At 39.2% G+C, this 16,419-nt stretch overlaps 1 pseudogene; it reads left to right on the top strand.

Annotated features, from left to right (window-relative positions):
• Positions 1-5,181: 5,181 nt before the first annotated feature.
• On the top strand, positions 5,182-7,423 carry LOC123840863 (pumilio homolog 3-like; annotated as a pseudogene).
• Positions 7,424-16,419: the final 8,996 nt, after the last annotated feature.

Here is a 16,419-nt window from a genome sequence, read left to right as displayed (position 1 = left end):
CCAGACAAAGACCCCATCAAAAAGGAGAATTACAGACCAATATCCCTGATGAACATGGATGCAAAAATTCTCACCAAAATACTAGCCAATAGGATCCAACAGTACATTAAAAGGGTTATTCAGCACAACCAAATGGGATTTATCCCTGGGCTGCAAGGTTGGTTCAACATCTGCAAATCAATCAATGTGATACATTAACAAAAGAAAGAACAAGAATCATATGATCCTCTCAAGAGATGCAGAAAAAGCACTTGACAAAGTACAGCATCCTTTCTTGATCAAAACTCTTCAGGGGCGCCTGGGTGGCTCAGTTGGTTAAGCGACTGCCTTCGGCTCAGGTCATGATCCTGGAGTCCCGGGATCAAGTCCCGCATCGGGCTCCCTGCTCGGCAGGGAGTCTGCTTCTCCCTCTGACCCTCCTCCCTCTCATGCTCTCTGTCTCTCATTCTCCCTGTCTCAAATAAATAAATAAAATCTTAAAAAAAAAAAAAAAACTCTTCAGAGTATAGGCATAGAAGGTACATACCTCCATATCATAAAAGCCATCTATGAAAAACCTACAGCAAATATCATTCTCAATGGGAAAAACTGAGAGCTTTCCCCCTAAGGTCAGGAACGCGGCAGGGATGTCCACTATCACCACTGCTATTCAACATAGTATTAGAAGTCCTAGCCACAGCAATCAGACAACAAAAAGAAATAAAAGGCATCCAAATCGGCAAAGAAGAAGTCAAACTCTCACTCTTTGCAGATGATATGATACTTTATGTGGAAAACCCCAAAGACTCCACCCCAAAACTGCTAGAACTCATACAGGAATTCAGAAAAGTGGCAGGATATAAAATCAATGCACAGAAGTCAGTGGCATTCCTATACACCAACAACAAGACAGAAAAAAGAGAAAGTAAGGAGTCGATCCCATTTACAATTGCACCCAAAACCATAAGATACCTAGGAATAAATCTAACCAAAGAGACAAAGGATCTGTACTCAGAAAACTATAAAATACTCATGAAAGAAATTGAGGACGACACAAAGAAATGGAAAAACGTTCCATGCTCATGGATTAGAAGAACAAATATTGTGAAGATGTCAATGCGACCTGGAGCAATCTACACATTCAATGCAATCCCCATCAAAATACCATCCACTTTTTTCAAAGAAATGGAACAAATCATCCTAAAATTTGTATGGAACCAGAAAAGACCCCGAATAGCCAGAGGAATGTTGAAAAAGAAAAGCAAAGCTGGCGGCATCACAATTCCGAACTTCCAGTTCTATTACAAAGCTGTCATCATCAAGACAGTATGGTACTGGCACAAAAACAGACACATAGATCAATGGAACAGAATAGAGAGCCCAGAAATGGACCCTCAACTCTATGGTCAACTGATCTTTGACAAAGCAGGAAAGAATGTCCAGTGGAAAAAAGACAGTCTCTTCAACAAATGGTGTTGGGAAAATTGGACAGCCACATGCAGAAGAATGAAACTGGACCATTTCCTTACACCACACACAAAAATAGACTCAAAATGGATGAAAGACCTCAATGTGAGACAGGAGTCCATCAACATCCTAAAGGAGAACACAGGCAGCAACCTCTTCGACCTCAGCTGCAGCAACTTCTTCCTAGACACATCACCAAAGGCAAGGGAAGCAAGGGCAAAAATGAACTATTGGGACTTCATCAAGATAAAAAGCTTTTGCAAAGCAAAGGAAACAGTCAGCAAAACCAAAAGACAACCAACAGAATGGGAGAAGATATTTGCAAACGACATATCAGATAAAGGGCTAGTATCCAAAATCTATAAAGAACTTATCAACCTCAACACCCAAAGAACAAAGAATCCAATCAAGAAATGGGCAGAAGACATGAACAGACATTTTTCCAAAGAAGACATCCAAATGGCCAACAGACACATGAAAAAGTGCTCAACATTGCTCGGCATCAGGGAAATCCAAATCAAAACCTCAATGAGATACCACCTCACACCAGTCAGAATGGCTAAAATTAACAAGTCAGGAAAGGACAGATGTTGGCGGGGATGCGGAGAAAGGGGAACCCTCCTACACTGTTGGTGGGAATGCAAGCTGGTGCAGCCACTCTGGAAAACAGTATGGAGGTTCCTCAAAAAGTTGAAAATAGAGCTACCGTATGATCCAGAAATTGCAGTACTGGGTATTTACCCCAAAGATACAAAAGTAGGGATCCGAAAGGGTATGTGCACCCTGATGTTTATAGCAGTAATGTCCACAATAGCCAAACTGTGGAAAGAGCCAAGATGTCCATCAACAGATGAATGGATAAAGAAGATGTGGTATATATACACAATGGAATATTATGCAGCCATCAAAAGGAATGAGATCTTGCCATTTGCAAAGACGTAGATGGAACTGGAGGGTATTATGCTGAGCAAAATAAGTCAGAGAAAGACATGTATCATATGACCTCAATGATATGAGGAATTCTTAATCTCAGGAAACAAACTGAGGGTTGCTGGAGTGGGGGATGGGGTGGGAGGGATGGGGTGACAGGGTGATAGACACTGGGGAGGGTATGTGCTCTGGTAAGTGGTGTGAATTGTGCAAGACTGTTGAATCTCAGATCTGTACCTCTGAAACAAATAATGCAATATATGTTAAGAAAAAAAAAAAAGAAGACGATAGCAGGAGGGGAAGAATGAAGGGGGGGAAATCGGAGGGGTAGACGAACCATGAGAGACGATGGACTCTGAAAAACAAACTGAGGGTTCTAGAGGGGAGGGGGGTGGGAGGATGGGTTAGCCTGGTGATGGGTATTAAAGAGGGCACATTCTGCATGGAGCACTGGGTGTTATGCACAAACAATGAATCATGGAATACTACATCTAAAACTAATGATGTTATGTATGGGGATTAACATAACAATAAAAAAATTAAAAAAAAGAATTCCTCATATCAGTGAGAGCATATGATACATGTCTTTCTCTGCTTGACTTATTTCACTTAGCGTAATACCCTCCAGTTCCATCCACGTCATTGAGAATGGCAAGATTTTGTTTTTGTTGATGGCTGCATTATATTCCATTGTACATATATACCACATCTTCTTTATCCATTCATCTCTTGATGGACATCTTGGCTCTTTCCATAGTTTGGCTATTGTGGACACTGCTGCTATAAACATTGGGGTACACGTACCCTTCAGATCCCTACCTTTGTACCTTTGGGGTAGATACCCAGTAGTGCAATTGCTGGGTCATAGGGTAGCTCTATTTTCAACTTTTTGAGGAACCTCCATACTGTGAGAAATGCTCTACTTTAAGTCACTGTTGTTTGATGTCTCTTTTACACATGTATAGATATAGATCAATCACCTACAGTCCAGCTAATGTAGATCCCACACAGAATTGCAAGCTAGGTCACTTAGAAAAGAGGGAAATTCTTATTTTCAGGCCAAGCATGTAGATACCAGTAGAATTGTTGGGTAATTTCTGGGAAGATAAAGAAAAGGTGGAATAGCATAAAACTCCCATTGTTTAATTATCATAAGATCTAAGAGAAAATATAAAGTATATCTAAGAAGGCAAAGAATACAGGAAAACAGAGCTAGTCATTGAATCCTGAACCTGGTACATAACACAAAAGGTAGGTGGGACAAGAAAGAATGGTTTCAGGGAGAAAGACAATTACAGGCATCCATTAGGCACAAAGAAAATATTTATAAAATCTTGTCCATTAAATTTTGTCCTTTTGTTAAAAAATATATTACACATTTAATATTAATCATTTAGGCCAGTGGTCAGCAAAATTTTTCTTAAAGGGCCAAATAATATTTTATGCTTTGTGGCCAAGGGGCAAAATCAAATACAGTACATAGTTACTCATATAACCATGTAAAATTACAAAAAACTATGACACAAACAAATGGAAAGACATTTCATGCTCATGGATTGGAAGAAGAAATACTACTAAAATGTCCATACTACCAAATGTGATCAACAGATTTAATGTAATCCCTAAGAAAATACCAAGTATTTTTCACAGAACTGGAACAAATAATCCTAAAATTTGTATGGAACAACAAAGGACCCTGAGTAGCCAAAACAATCTTGAAAAAGAACAGGAGATATCACAATTTTAGATTTCAACTTATACTACAAAGCTACAGTAATCAAAACAGTATGTTACTGGCATAAACATGGACACATAGTCAGTGGAACAGGATAGAAAGCCCAGAAACAAACCCATAATTACGTGGTCAATTAATCTTTGTCAAAAGAAGCAAGAATATGCAATTGGAAAAAAACAGTCTCTTCAACATATGGTGTTGAGAAAACTGGAGCTACATGCTAAAGAATGAAACTGGACCACTTTCTTACACCATACACAAAAATAAACCTAAAATGGATTAGAGGCTTAAATATGAGACCTGAAACCATAAAAATCCTAGAAGAGGGCACAGGCAGGAATTTCTGACTTTGGCCATAGCAACATTTTTCTAGATATGTCTCTAGAGACAAGGGAAATAAAAGCAAAGATAAACTATTGGGACTACATCAAAATAAAAAGCTTCTGCACAATGAAGGAAATAACTAAACTAAAAGACAACCTACCGAATGGGAGAAGATATTTGCAAATGACATATCAGATAAGGGGTTAGTATCCAAAGTAAATGAGTTATACAACTCAACACCCGAAAAATAAATAATCCAATTAAATATGGGCAGAAGACATGAACAGACATATCTCCAAAGAAGACATCCAGATGGCTAACAAACACATGAAAAGATGCTCAACATTACTCATCAGCAGGGAAATGCAAATCAAAACTACAATGAGATATCACCTCCCATCTGTTGCAATGGCTAAAATAAAAAAAAGCAAGAAACAATAGGTGTTAGCAAGGTTGTGGACAAAAAGGAACCCTTGGGCACTATTGGTAGGAATGCAGACTGGTGCAGCCACTGTAGAAAACAGTAGGGAGATTCCTCGAAAAGTTAAAAATAGAATCACGAAATGATCCAGTAATCGCAGTACTGGGTATTTACCCAAAGAATACAAAAACACTAATTCAAAGGGATATGTGCACCCCTATGTTTACTGCAGTATTATTTACAATAGCCAAATTATAGAAGCAATCCAAGTGTTCACGAATAGAAGAATGGATAAAGAACATGTGGTATACATGTGCAAACTGCTATGACGGAAGTCAAAGGGAAAAAAAAGATCACAGGAAAAGAGGCAAAGACATCACAAGAAAAAAAAAATAGATTCATAAAAATAATGATTCTGGTTCATCAAGACATTTCCAAGAAAAGTTATCCAGGAAGGTGGCCCTAAAATCACATCGAATAACTTTGAGAAATGTGCCACAAAACCTGGGGGAAAAAAGTGTAAAAGAGTTCAAAAATAAGCAGCAAGGGGATAAAATACCAAAGAACAAATTCTGGCAGGTGAATAAATTCAACAGGAAGAGAAAATTCCAGGTGGGCCATAAAACTGATGAATCAACAGCCAAGAAACCTAAATGGGATGACTTCAAAAAGAAGAAAGAACCAAAGCAAAGCAGGCAACTCAGTGATAAAACCAACTATGACACTGTTGGTCCGGCAAAGCAGATTTGGGAAATCTTAAGAAAAGACTGTGACAAAGAAAAGAGAGTGAAGTTGATGAGTGATTTGCAGAAGGGAAAATTAAAGCTATCGCATTTGCACATGATTCAACTTGTATGATCCAGTATTACACTCAGTATGGTAATGAAGAACAGCGAAAACAGGCTTTTGAAGAACTGCGAGATGATTTGGTCCAATTAAGTAAAGCTAAATATTTCGGAGATACTAAGAAATTTCTCAAGTATGGGAGTAAGCCACAGATTGCAGAGATAATGAGAAGTTTTAAAGGCCACATGAGGAAGATGCTCTGGCATGCAGAAGCGTCTGACATTGTAGAGTATACGTACAATGACAAAGCCATCTTGGAGCAGAGGAACATGCTGAGGGAGGAGCTCAATGAGAACACATTTTACAAGTCAGCCTATCGCCCAACTCTGGACAAAGTTTTAGAGGTACAACCAGAAAAACAAGAGCTTAGTATGGATGAAATGAAGCAGATTCTAGCTCCAATGGCCCAAAAGGAAGCTGTGATTAAGCATTCATTGGTGCATAGAGTATTCTTGGACCTTTAAACCTATGCACTTCCAAAGCTAAGATCAGAAAGACAAATGCCATATGATTTTACTTATATGTGGAATTTAAGAAACAAAATAGATGAACATAGGGAAGGGAAGGAAAAATAAAGACGAAATCAGAGAGGGAGACAAACCATAAGAAACTTAACTATAAGTTAAGTTTCCTTAACTATAGGAAACTATAGGGTTGCTGGAGAGGAGGTGGGTGGAGGGGATGGGGTAACTGGATGATGGGCATTAAGGTGGGCACTTGATGTAATGAACACTGCGTGTTATATGCAACTGATGAATCACTAAATTTTATCTCTGAAACTAATTAAATTGATCTTAAATTAAAAAAAAAAAGATTGAAGCCATCTGTGAAGCAGTGATATACCTGGCACATACAAGATGGCACTAGAGTGGCCATGCACTATCTGTGGCATAGTACACCTAAGGACAGGAAAATGACTGTGAAAAAAATCAAGACCTATGTTGAAAAGGTGGCTAATGGCCAGTACTCCCATTTGGTCTTCCTGACGGCAATTGATTGTATTGATGATACTAAGATTGTGAAACAGATAATCATATCAGAAATTATTAATTCCTTGCCTAACATAGTAAATGAAAAATATGGAAGGAAGGTTCTATTGCATTTACTAAGCCCTAGAGATCCTGCACATACAGTACAAGAAATTATTGACGTTCTGCTGAAAGGAGGTGGAAACACACGCAGTAAGAAAGATAGAGCGTTCCACCCACCAGAGCTCTTAGAGTCCATCTCTCCAGTTTGTTAAGCTGCCTGCAAGGACATGCCCAAGAAGTGGTGCTAGATAAGTCTGCATGTGTGTTGGTGTCCAACATTCTGGGAGCTGCTTTGGAGACATTCAGCCTGCCATGAATGCTGTTGCCAGCTTGGCAATGGGAGAGCTACATCCAGGCGGCAAGGATGGAGAGCTTCACATTGCAGAACAACCTGCAGGACATCTAGTTCTGAAGTGGTTAATAGACAAGAAAGAAAGATGAAGGAAAGTGGAAGAGAAGGTTGTTTTGCCAAAACACTTATAGAATATGCTGGTATGAAGAACCTGAAGTCCTGGGCTAGTGTAAAACCAAGGTGCCATTATTTTTTCTAGCCTTCTCCAGAGTTCTGGCCAAGAAGTTGCAAACAAAGTCAAGAATGAACTGAAAGGCCTGATTCCCACATTGGAGAAAAACAAAAACAAAAACTACAGCATAGGAATAGAAATACTACTTGAAAAACTGGCTGCATAGTGAAAAGAGTTAAGAACAAGATGGATCATTTTTCCTGTTCTCTTTTCCCAGTGTGGAAAAGAAGGGTTAGCATCCACCTTTCTGGGAATCTGGATGCTCTGTATAGATGTTTATTCTTTGTTTAAGAGTCTATTTATAATACAGTTCTCAAAAAAAAAAAAAAGGTGTGGTATATATTTACATATATAATGGAATATTATTCAGCCATAAAAAGTATCAAATCTTGCCATTTGCAACATGAATGAAGCTAGAGAGTATAATGCTAAGCAAAATAAGTCAGTCAGAGAAAGACAAATACTGTATGATTTCACTCATACGTGGAATTTAAGAAACAAAACAAACATACAAAGGAAAAAGGAGAGAGAGAAAAGACAAACCAAGAAACAGATTGTTAACTATAAGAACAAACTGATGGTTTCCAGTGGGAAGGTGGGTGGGGGTATATGTGAAATAGATGATGGGGATTAAAGAGAGCACACTTATCACGGTGAGCACTGAGCAAGGTATAGAATTGTTGAATCACTATATTATCTATCTGAAACTAATACAACACTATATGTTAACTATACTGGAATTAAAATAAAAAAAAACTTAATTTAAAAAATGTAAAAACCATTCTAAGCCTGAGCGCATACCAGATTTGGTCTTCAGGCTGTTTGTCCACTCCTGATTTAGATGAATGAAGCAACAGAATAATAAGGAGTCAGATTGAGTAAAGAAACCTGAAGTCAAAATAATTAAAAATGAATATGTGGTAAATCAATTTTGATGGGTTCCCATTTATTGGAAGCCCAAATTCCTTCATGTGACCTTTCACAAGGTGACCCCAGGCTGCCTTGTTGATCTCATGTATGGATCCATCAGATTGCTTATTATTTTCTAATCACATACACCATTAGACCTATGTATCTTTGCTCATGCTTCTTCCTTTGCCCTCCCCTGCATTACTTGCCTAGATAATTCACTTATAGATTAGATCCAGTTGACATATTCCCTCCTCTATATAGCCTTTTCTAGATGCTACCACACCTCATGCTCTAAGTCAATATCACTCTTCCTGTTCTTTGATAGTACTTCATTCATGCCTCTATCATATGCCTTTCTTGTGTACTAGATATGATGATTTAAACATCTATCTTTCCAGAGTATAAGGAGGGACTAGGTTTTTCTTCAGCACTGTGGACAGTGTGCACCCCACAGCTATACTTGTTGAAAATAATATTATTTATTGAGAGTCTCTTTTGTATGAGGACTGTGTTAAGCTCTTGCATTCATTATCTTATTTAATTCCCATAACTCCCATCTCAGATAAGCTTTAACTTCCTCATCTTACAGATAAAAAGCCCAGAAAAATTAAATAAATTGCTCATGGCTTCATAACCAGGAAAGTGACAAAGCTTGGACTCAAACCCAGTTCTGATGGACCCCAAAATCCATACTCTTGAACTGTTATGTTGTCTCATCAATTGTTGAATAAGCAAATGAAATCTGTAACTTGAATTAGGCTAATATTCCCTGCTGAAGCATCTCTAGGATGTTTTAATTTTTTAAAAAATGCAAATGGTTTGTAGTTAATATCATAAGTATTCAGAGGTAGAAAGAACCTAAGAGATCAAGAGGTCTGGCTCTTTTTTCAGATAGTAAACAGTAGCTATGAAGAAGCACTTATTTTTAACCTAAGATCACACAACTTAAACCCTAACCTCCTATTTAGTTTAGGACTTTCTGCATCATGTTTTGACATTTCCAGCACTTTCACAAGGCTGTCCCCTAGAGTCAGCCTTATCCCACACCAGTGAATTGGCAGACTCAATGTTAACCTTCAGAATAAATTGTGAAAATGAGTTAAAATTGAGTTTGGCTCTTCCAATTGCATAGACATTCATAAAATAAACAATATTGCCTTTGGCTTCATTTTGAAATAATACCTTAGAGTAGGTTATTTATTTATTTGCCAGAGAGAGAGCGAGAGCGAGAGCAAGAGCGAGTGCAAGAATACAAGCAGGGGGAATGGCAGGCAGAGGGAGAAACAGTCTCCCTGCTGAGCAAGGAGCCCGACGCAGGACTCGATCCCAGGACTCTAGGATCATGACTTGAGCCAAAGGCAGACGCTTAACTGACTGAGCCACACAGGGGTCCTAGTATCTTAGAGTAGGTTTAATGATTTTCTTCAGGACCCCTTTTATCCTCTGCCACTGGGCTTACTCTTATCACAATGCATTGTCTTTGGCTATTTATTAATCTGTCTCTTGTGCCTGATGCTGAGCTCTCCAAGAACACGGACCACATTTGTATCCCTATTGCCTGGCACAGTTTTTGTCACAGAACTGGTGAATATCTGTGAAGATTTATTGACTTGCTGAATTGAGGTTGGACCAAAGAGATGTGGCGAAGGGAGATCAGCAGGGTGGCTCAGCTTCTGGTGTGTGTGTATCTGGAACTCATTTAAGTCATCATTGCATATTTCCCTGTTCCAAAAGATTTCCCTTGAAAAGTTGTTAGAAAATGGCTGTGAGTGAGACTTTGACAGTTTTTTTTCTAAGCCTGAAAATATTAGGAAAATCCAGGTGGTCAAATTCAGTGTAATCAGTGTTTTTCAGGGAACATTGTGGATGGATGAATGCAAGCTGATTATACAGTAAATATTTAATTTTAGATTCTGATTATTTCATATTGACATTTCAGAGCAGTAAATATTTTTATGTTGGATTCAGCCTACACCATGAAAATAACTCCCTCAATGGCAGAGTCTACACATGTAATTGTATAATTTAATACTTTCATTTAAAACATTTCTACTTTTAAATATCTTTTAGATTTGAAAAAAATAATTTCTTATCTAAGAAGTCTCAACCTTAGACTCTCTGGGCCAGAGACTAATTAGTATTTCACTAGGAAAATGTAAGGCTCGCTTTTCTGAAAATGACTATTTTGATTTGAGTATTTTCCATTCTCCAGTGCCAGTCAAACCCTTACGGGAACAGTCATGAAAGAGTTAAAAGAGAAACCTCCACAGAGAGACATTAGCTGGGTAGCTTTTGCTTTTGCTAGAAAAGATTGGTTTCAGACATTTACTGTTAGGAACTAGAACAACCCTAGGGGATTGTTAAGGAAATGCTTGTGGAGTAATAAGAGGGCAGGTTTTTGGAGGGAACCAGCTGAGAAGATTTTTTACATTATGTGTGTGTTGGGGGTAGGGGATGTGTTTAAGACCATCTGGTCTCTATAAACTCGTTAGTAATTCTATCTCAAGTATTTATGAGCATTTTATAGAAGGCATTTGAAGAACTCTTTCCCATTACAAGTCTAGCACATCTTCTAATCTCTAGCAGTTGTAAAAGACCCAAGAAGAGATATTGTGAGATATTGTCATTGTCATTTTATAGATGAGCAAATTGATGGCCAGAGAGGCTGGGTGACTGACTCAAATGTCACAACTAATAAGAGTTATAAAAAATCCCTTCTTTTCCCTCTCTTTGAGTTTTCTTTAGGAGCTCTACTGGTGTTTCTTCTAGCTTCTTCACTTAACCGACTCCTAGAGAGGTGAACTGATCTGCCTAACAGGCAAGTTGTTGAAGTGTAACTAGTCATGCTCTGCTCATCTCGACTTGCCTAGTTTACTTTTGGGAGCCATCAGTCTTGCAGAAGATATGCATTCTCCTCTGTTCCACCATGACATCAGTCTTACTTGGTCCCGAGGTTAGCCTAATTCTGGGATTCCATCAGTGGGTCTGTTTCAATAATGGACGGTTCACATCCTACAACCGTCTTCAATCATTAATATTGATGATATTTTGGCCTCCATATATATTCTTTTTTTAAAATTTTTTATTTAAAGTCCAGTTAGTTAACATACAGGTATTATTTTATTTTTAGGTATACAGTATAGTGATTCAACACTTCCATACAACTCCTGGTGCTCATCACAACAAGTGTACTCTTTAATCTCCATCTCCTATATAACCCAACTCCACACACACACACACACACACACACACACACACACACACACACTCAGAACCCAGCAGGGAAGAGGGATGATACTTAGACTCTGAAGAAAGTAATTAGCAGGGTTAGGATTCAAATTCTTCAAAGCTCATGCTCTAAAATCACTACTCTAGTGGCAGCAATATTAACAATCACCGAATAATCCACAAGCTTCCCTACATTTTCCAGCCTTTATTGTAGCTAGTTGGGGTCCTGTTACAAATTTTGGCTAATGACCTGTGAGCAAAAATGTTGTGTTATTTCTGGGTAGCAGTGGTTAAAAGCTGGTGTCCCTTTCCATTGCAATGCATGCGAAATGGTGGCACCACACTCTCCCTTTAAGAAGTAAGGAGGCCAGAGATCCTGGATCATTAAGTGGCCTCATGGAGCAGCCTGTGTTCCCTAATCACATCAGGCTCCATGTAAGAAAAACAAAACTTGATATGTCTCTCTCCCATCCAGAGATTTGGGAGTTATTTTGTTTCACCAGCACGGCATAGTCAAGCCTAAATAATGTATCTCACAAGGATGTGATGAAGGAAATAAAAGGCAATGTAGATATGGACAAGGGGAACACAAGGCTAACACAGCAAATAAGGGATCTCTGCAGAGTCACGACAGAACAAGTGTCAGCCTACTCATTTCTTAATGAGGGCTCTCCTAATACATTAGCTAATATATATCTTATGCCCTCACTAAACTCTAATCTTTTTGAGGACAAAGGTGATACCATAGCCATCTCTCTGTCCTCAGGGCCCAGCACAGTTCCTGGGGCCTGTCAAATTGTCAGTATATGGCTGTTGAGCAGAAGCAAAATGAAGCACTGGTAATGAATACCAGAGCTGCAGTGGAGTTATTATGCTTTTGTATTATTTGTAATTATCATTAGCATAAATTATACATCTATTCAGCATAAATATATACATATATTTATGTTTAAGTTAACTATTTAGTAAACTGAATATAGTTCATTATAGAATAATCAGCCTTTTATTTTAAATAGGCATTTGTGTTTTGGAGGTCAGGTCCATCAAGGCAATTAATTCAGATTGCCCAAGTAAGGGGAGAAATAAAAGCTTTGTGTTTTGAAGATTATTAACAAAAATGTCCCCAGACTCAAGAGGAGATAGAGAGAAGTTTGGAGCTGGAAAAGACAGACAGCCAAGCCGTGGTAGAGCAGCACCCAGAGGCAGAGAACATGGCTTTGGGAAGTAATAATTCCGAGGACCAAGGGCTAAGGACTGGAGCATCTGGGGTGGAACAGGCATTTAAGGAGTGGAGTGGAGCCCGCATGAAGACAAGCCCGTGAACACAGCCTAGAGCCAGGAGACACTGTTAGAGCATGGAGGAGCAGTGTGGACAGAGGATGAAGGAAAAGCAGAGCTGTTGCCATGCTGAAGACCTCTACAAGGTGATCAGGAAAACCTGCTTCAGTTGGCAGACAAGGGGGGGCCCTTTGGCAGAGAGAGGACCTTCTGTTTACCACATTTAAGACTCAGGGTTGTTGATCAGTCTGGGAGCTAGTAGGGGTGATGGAACCCCAAGAGGGAAATGCTGGATTGTACAAACCTGGAAGAAGGAGGCTGGCTTTATTACAAATTGAACAAATGAAAAAGATGATAGCTCTTATATGCCAAGGTTTTGGAGCAATTCATTCCTGTTACATTTTTAAGGCTTTGTCCTAGGCTTATGGGTAGATTCCAAAGAAACGTTTGGCAAGGCCCTTGACCTCAAGAATCCATCCAGCTCACTGGGAAACAAAGAGGTATCCATAAAAACGTAACTACTAGCATAGTAATCCTTTATCCCATGATAAAATTTCAAAGTTCTCAGTTTGGTTACCTTGACTATTATGAATAATATGCCCTGAACTACATCTCTTATATTTTCTACCATGAACCTTCCTCTTGTCCACTCCAGGTTCTAGTGAAAACTGGTGAAGTTCTCATTGATCCCCAAATATGCCATGTCTTTTAACAGATTTGCATCGCTATTTCCTCTGATTGAAATGCCTTCGTTCGCCTAAGACATTCCCACTCAACCCGCAAGATCTAGTTGTGATTTCTCTCCCTTGATACTTTTCTGATTCTCTCAGGGGAAACTGGGAGATACAGAGATATACAAAGAATATTAGTATTAACTGAACTCATCTTATGTGCTTGTCACTGCCATCGCCTGAATTGTGTCCCCTAAAAATTCATATGTTGAAGCCCTAGCCCCCTGTGTGGCTGTATTTAGAGACAGGAACTGTAAGAAGATAACTAAGAATAAAGGAGTCATAAGAAGGATTAGTGGGCTTCTAAGAAGAGTCACCAGAGTGCTCCATGTGAGACATAGTGAGAAGGCAGCCATCTGCAAGCCAGGAAGAGGGCTGTCACCCGAATCCAACCTTGCTGACACTCTGATCCTGGACTTCCAGTTTCCAGAACTGTGAGGAAAAAAATCGGTTGTTTAAGCCAGCCGGTCTGTGGTATTTTGTTATGGCAGTCTGAGCTGACAAAGATGGTCACTGTGTCTCTTTTTGCACATTTTGTCTTTCAGTGACCCTAACCACCTGAACAGGCATCATTTCTCCCCTTCCCACAAGAGGAGAACAGAGCTCTGAGAGGTGAAATAATGTGCCAGTAGGCATAGAGTAGAGAACTTGGGTTTATGTGACTGGAAGGCCCGGACTCTTTCTACTCCATGTCCCTACCTTCCAGGCCCTCTTCTGGACTACCACCACAGTACCTAGCATGCCCCTGCATGACAGCAGTCTTCAAACCACATGGCAATGATCTGTTTTCCCTGCTATACAGTACAATAAAATGGTAGATTTTTTTTTTTACCTGAGAGAATCTGAACAACCAAACTGACAGATAATTAGAATGAATAAGAGGTATTCTCATCAACTGTTACAGAAACCAGAGGCATGGGGAAATCCTTTGAGCTGGGAAGGCTATGCATTTAGCCAAAAAAAGAAATATGTATTGAGTGTTCATTCCTTGCCAAGGACTGTTATTCTCTGGGAGCAAAGGAGAATAAGAGATCGTACTGGCCCTTGAGGAACTCACAGTTGAGCAGAAAGAAGACATTAAATGTTAATTTTCTGTTCTCATGTGTCATCTGATTGAGATCTGGTTGGATGTGTAGGAATCAGCCTTAGCTAAGCACTGGAATTATGTAGGAAACTTTAGAAAACACTGATGGTTGGATCCCACTTCCAAAGATTTTTATTTAATTAGTCTAGGCTGTGGTCTGGCTATCAAGAGTCTCCAAGTGATTCTGATGTACATCCAGGGTTGAAAATCAGTGGGCTGGGAACCTAGAAGGAGTGTGTGGGGGGGTCCAGTTTAACAGAAAGAAAGAGAGAGAGAGAGGAGGGGAAGAACAAAGCAGAGGCACATATAAGCAACATTCACTGCCATTCTGCATTTAGCAGCATTTAACAAGTGCACATATTGTGAGGATCACTGCAGAGGAACTATTAATACAATTCAGAGAGTGTGCATTAAGAGCTAAAACAAACAACACAAAAAAATCAAATACCACTGTTTATTTAGTGAATGACTTTCAAGGGGCTATAAATACTAGAAAGACATTATCTTAATAAGCTCCCATCATCTCTGCCAGGTAGGGAGCAGGTTAGGCTTTTATTAAATGATGCCATATTGAAGTACATTCTTTGCTTGAATCAGAAACTAATGTAATATAAACTATGGGGACCAGCTGCACTTAACATCATAAGAGGCATAACTCAGTATAGCACAAGAATGTCCCTAAAGATGTGACCTCAGGGGACAGGCTGGGAAAAGAGGCCTGAAGGGAGGCTAAAGGGTACCTTTGAAGGGAAAACAGAAGGAATGAAGTAGTAATAATACTTAATTACTATCATTATTATTCAGCCTTACAATGCCAGGCATCTTGTTTTGTTTTCCATGTATCATCTATTCTATTCATCCCGTGAGGCAGGTCCCCCCGCTTTATAGAGGAAAAACATGGAACACAGAGAAGTTAAGTGACTTGCCCAGAAGCAAACAGCTTTCAAGTGACCAAGTTAGGTTTTGAATCTAGGTCTGATCTGAATGAGACTCTATAGCCAATTCTTTTAATTTTAGGCATTCTTTTAAGGGAGGATGAGGTGGGGAAACAAGCTGGTGAGAACAAGGTAAAAAAAAAAATAACACACTAAGATTTCCCTGCAAATCTTGAAATCAGAACGGGTTCTGTAGGTGGTTGATGAGGATTGTTTTGAGAATGAGTAGGCAGCTGATAGCTAAAGATGTCTATTAACTGTTGAATGGGCTGCAGACTTCAGAACAAGAGCTGTGGAAGGGGTTGCAGGTGGAAGCTCAGGGGAGGCATTTCATCATCTTTAGCCAACCCAAGAGCACTGTTGACAGTATTCAGGCCAGGGCCATGGAATCGGAAGAGGGGGAAATGAGTGGTTACTATACAGTAACCGTTGAATTAATGTTAAAACTTGTGTTTTGATTAAACCTCATCCAATAGTATATGCTAACAGCACTTGGGTTGAGCACACACATATACCTGTTAGTATTCCAGGATACCATATGTATTACCATATATACAAAATAAAGTGGGAGAGTCAGATAATTTTCAGTCTAAGCCTTTGGGAATAGCAATAAGACACAGAGTTTCTGGGGTAAGCCCAACATCATCCCACTCCTTTGCTTTTCATGTTTAAAATACTACTTATTGTGCACTAACTATGAGCCAGGCATTGTGCTAAGTGCCTTAAATATACCATCTCATTTAGATAATACAATAACCACATGAAATTGGTACTATTACTGGTTCTGATTTGCTATGAATAAATGGAAGCTTCAGTAAGTAAACTGGCTCAAGGATACACAGCTAGTAAGTGGTTGAGTGAGGGATTAGAACCCAGCTCTTTCTAACTCCAAGGTCTACGCCCTTAGCCAGTATGCTATGATGGAAATGGCAATATGGTAAATATTATCTCTCCATGGGCATTTGCAGTCTGATGGGCTTTCATTTTCTGCAAA

This window comes from Mirounga angustirostris, unplaced genomic scaffold, assembly GCF_029215605.1.
Source record: "Mirounga angustirostris isolate CCGP_5_RB_7025 unplaced genomic scaffold, mMirAng1.0.hap1 SCAF_4, whole genome shotgun sequence".
Lineage (NCBI taxonomy): Eukaryota > Metazoa > Chordata > Mammalia > Carnivora > Phocidae > Mirounga > Mirounga angustirostris.
The sequence above is the reverse complement of the archived record's forward strand: the minus strand, read 5'-3'. Positions and strand labels throughout refer to the sequence as shown.